General features: G+C 37.7%; 1 pseudogene; it reads left to right on the forward strand.

Annotated features, from left to right (window-relative positions):
* Positions 1 to 282: 282 nt before the first annotated feature.
* Positions 283 to 1,786, forward strand: LOC106967488 (splicing factor 3A subunit 3-like; annotated as a pseudogene).
* The last annotated feature ends 2,819 nt before the right edge of the window (positions 1,787 to 4,605 follow it).

The following is a 4,605-nucleotide window of genomic DNA, read 5'->3' on the forward strand; positions in this document are numbered from 1 at the left end:
GTAATGTTTAGGGACACCCTGGATGGCTCAGTCAGCTAAGCTTCCTACTCTTAATTTTGACTTAGCCCATAGTTTGGATCCCGAGTGGGGCTCTGCACTAACAGCGTGAAGCCTGCTTGGGATTCTCTCCCTCTCTCTCTCTCTCTCTCTCTCTCTCTCGCTCTCAGCCTTGCTTTCTCAAAACAAATAAATAAACTTTAAAAAATGATAAATAAAATAGGTAATGTTTAGTTGTCTGAGCCATGTTGGTGGTCTGAAAGGAGGTGCAGGGCTGGACGAAAAATGAAGACAATTCTGCAGCAGCAGTAGTGGTATTATTAGGACAAGGAGCAGCTTATGGACACACTAGCCAAACAGATGCTCACTAAGAAGTTCACGGTCTGGGACCAGATGAATTCTGACCATCACACAAGGACCATGCAAGATAGGTATATGGAAGTCAGTGGGAACCTGCAGGAAATGTATGAGAAGGTGGGTTAAGAAAGGAGAAATTCAATGCCATTTCAAGACCCAATGAATCTGCCAAATTTTATAATAGACTCAAGCAAATGAAAAATTTTCACCAGAAACACCCAAATGAGATCTGTGTGCCAATGTCAGTGGAGTTTGAGGAGCTTCTGAAGGCTGGAGAGAATCCAGGTGAAGAAGCAGGAAGGTTGGTGGAGTTCACAGATGAAAAGGGATGCTGTGGTTACCTTGACCTCCATGACTGTTATCTCAAAGGCATTAACCTGAAGCCCTCGGAAAAGCTGGATTATCATGTACCTGTCAATCTTTGTCCAGTTGTTTGACATTTCTAAATAAAGGAAGAATACTGAATATAAGAGATACTTTGAAATGTTGCCTGTGTACCTTCAAGATTATACAGACTGAGTGAAGCCCCTCGAAGATCAGAACAAAGTTTTGGAGTAAGTTTGAGAAGTGAGAGAATGGTACCTTCCCTGAATGGCCAAAAGAGATAAGCAGTGCCCTGACCCATGCTGGAACCTATTGTGACCTTTCTGCATTCTCTTTAAGCTTTAGGCTTGAAGTATGGTGGGACCTAAGAAGAGCATGGCCAGAGGCTATTCCACACCAGATGAAAGCCCTTGGAGTCACTTGACACCTCTCTGTTTGGCAAAAATCCCAAGTCAAAAGGCACCAAATGAGATACTGAGAAGGACAAAGACACTGCCGTCCTAGAAGCCCAGATCTACAAATACGTAGAGATTGTTGGGGAACAGTGACATCTCATTCATGAAAACGTACATAACAAACAGGCAAAGATGGGGAAGATTGAGAAGTAAAAAGGAAAAGTATATCAGTGAGGATGAAAGTGAAGACAAAGAGAATGAGATCATTTCCAGCCCCCAAAACCTGCCTCTTGGCTGGCATGGAAAACCCATTTCCTACTGGTTGTATTAGGTTCATGGTCTAAACTACGACCTCGAGTTTTGTGGAAATTACACCTACCGAGGTCCCGAGGCCTTCTAGCAGCACCGTGCTGACTGGTGTCGTGCTCAAGGCATGAGGTGCTTGGGCATCCCAAACATTGTCCCCTTTGCTGATGTGACACAGATTGAAGACGATGTCTCCTTGTGGGCCACACTGAAACTGAAGAAGGCATTAGAATGATGGCAGCCTGACACTGAGGAAGAATTCACAGTGGAACATTGTGAATAAGAAGACATATGAGGATCTGAAAAGACAAGGACTGCTCTAGTGTTTAAGGATGTATCTTAGCTTTGGGGCTTGCCTGGACTTACCTAACATCTGCTTTTTCTATTTCTCCCAACCAAATGCATCTAAAGAGTCTGCTACTTAGTCTTACAGTCTAGCATGCATCTTGGACAAATCAAGGCATACTGGCAGATTGAAGAGTTGAGATGTGTTTTTTTCTCTGTTTTATATTAAAAGATCCTGTCAGAAAATTTAAAATATAAAAAAAAAAAAAAACAGGTAATGTTTGATACCTCAGCTTCATTAGGAAATCCCATTAGAGTGTTTGTAGTCAACTAATCAAGCAAGGAGCTGGACAAATTACATATTGATTTAGTATTTTTGGTATGTAAACTCATGCTGATAAAACACCACATCTAAAATTATGTATCCCCTTTCTTGTTCCGTTATCCTGCCTTCTGAAAATTGGTGAAATTAGTGCATATATCATAAGGTTATTACAAACATTACATGAGTTAATTTTTGTTTTTTGTTTTTCAAGTTTATTTATTTTGGTAGAGAGAGAGCGCGAGAACCAGCGGGGGAGGGGCAGAAAGAGAGCAGGACAGAGTATCCCAAGCAGGCTCTGTGCTGAGCTGAGCGCGGAGAGCCCAATGCAGGGCTCCAACTCATAAACTGTGAGATCATGACCTGAGCTGAAGTCAGACGCTCAACTGACTGAGCCATCTAGGTGCCCCAGATGAGTTAATATTTGTAAAGCTCTGATAAAACTGTCATATCATTGCTAGGTAACTGTTTGTTAAACAAAAATGTATAGAGGATATAAAAGCCCTTTAGCAATTGACTTCTTTTGTTCTTTGTCCTTTTGATCTCAGATTTTTCCTGGATGCTTTTCTAATTCTTTCTTTCAATTAAACACATTCACAGTTAAGAAAAAAAAATAACCAAAAGCTCTCTCTGGAAAAAGGATTATGAAAGTGCTATTCTTTTATTCATTTAACATTTTCTTACAACTACTATGAGTTTGTAACAAAGTTATATGCAAATACAAAGCCTTATCTTTCAGGAGCTTCAGAAGAAAGGACCAAATTAGAACACAACACAATAAACATTAAATAATAACAACAATAAAAATGATCAACCAAGAAAAATGATTGTGTCTTGGAAGAAAATATCAAGAACGGATTTATACTGAATATGACATTTATCCTAGATTGTGTGTGAGAAAGAAGATATTAAATGAGAAGAGTTAGACAGTTCAATTTAGAGCATATGTTGTATAGGAATGTGTAGAAATTGGAGAACTGAAACCAAATTGAATATTCTTTGAATATTTAAATATTTCCCAGGTAGTGCCTATGATACCAATTTTTATTACATACATGAATATAATCAGCTGCAAGTAATGGAAGCTAAACTTTTAGTCAACCAGAGTGATAAGAGGTTTATTTTGTATCTCATATCACAGTATAAATATATGGAAGCTGGAATTGGTAGCTGTCAAAAATCTTTCTAATAACCAGTTTATTTCCGTCTTTCCATTCTCCCAATCTTAGAATATGGACTTTATTCTTCATTTGTGTTGTCTTTTGAATGTACTGAAGTTTGCTAAATCTATAGATTATTTTTTATCTAAATTTTTTAAAATGTTTATTTATTTTTGAGAGAGAAAGACAGAGTGTGAGTGGGGAAGGGGCAGAGAGACAGGGAGACACAGAATCCAAAGCAGGTTCCAGGCTCTGAGCTGTCAGCACAGAGTCCGACTCGGGGCTGGAACTCACCAGCCATGAGATCATGACCTGAGCCCAAGTCAGCCATTTAACCGACCGAGCCACCCAGGTACCCCAAAATCTATAGATTCTTATTCCAAGAAAATACAGAAAAAAAGAACATAAGAACAGTACCGGACACATCTATAACCTTTTATAAAATATGATTATCAGTAAAATAGTTTTCGTTCTCCCCTGCCTTTAATTTAGAACCATAGTGTTGTCTCAACCCCAAGTTATCTCACAAATATTTCCCCCAGTTACTTGGCAGTATTCCACTTACATTTCATTGGTTAAAACAGAATAGACGTCGCTAACTACAGGGAACCTTGGTAAATCATTATTTAGCTGAGCACTGCTTCCCCAACCAAAAATAGGAAGAAAGGAGGGAATATTGGATACGAATTGTCATGCTATACTTCAATTTTTGGTAACAAATATATGAGCTTGTTGACAATACCAAAAAGTGATTTTCTCTCAATAAGACACTTTCCTTGTCTTTTAATGAATGCTTCCTTTGACTTCATGGCTCTACCTTCAATTATAGACTACAACAGTTTGCTTAATATGTGGGACTCACCGCTCTGTAATTCAGAGGATTCAAGTTAAATATCTTATTATAGACAGAAACAATATTGATGAATCATCCATCCTTCAGTTCAGTGTGCATCCTAAATGCCAGGCTATAAATTTGAAACAACAGGCATTCAATTTCAACTAAATAATTTAAAAATTCTTGACTGTGCTATAACATCTCCATTATATTTATATATCTTTTACTAATCAAATCTATTATATCTGTAGCTGTGTTAGTTATTGGTTTCCAACTGCCTCTGTCAGCAATGAAAAGCAAGGTTAAAACTTCTCATCCATTACTTTGAATTTTTCAGAAAATCTTACACATTTGTCAATCATAAAAATAATCCTTTAGGAAATATCCCCCAATATTTATATCACTCACTTATCAGCGAAATGTCTTCAGGTTTAGAAACACATGTGAAATACCTGGATGGTAAATCATATGCCTGTACTTATATTGAAATGCCATATATCTTACAAAACAAAATAAGAATAAAAAATAATGAAATTTCCCTACTAAGCTAACACACGCTAATGAAGAGTTTATCACTCTTAAGAAGAATGCAAGTTTTTAAATAGCCTTTTTTCCAAAATTAAA

Source organism: Acinonyx jubatus, chromosome B1 (genome assembly GCF_027475565.1).
Source record: "Acinonyx jubatus isolate Ajub_Pintada_27869175 chromosome B1, VMU_Ajub_asm_v1.0, whole genome shotgun sequence".
In the NCBI taxonomy this organism is placed as follows: Eukaryota; Metazoa; Chordata; class Mammalia; order Carnivora; family Felidae; genus Acinonyx; species Acinonyx jubatus.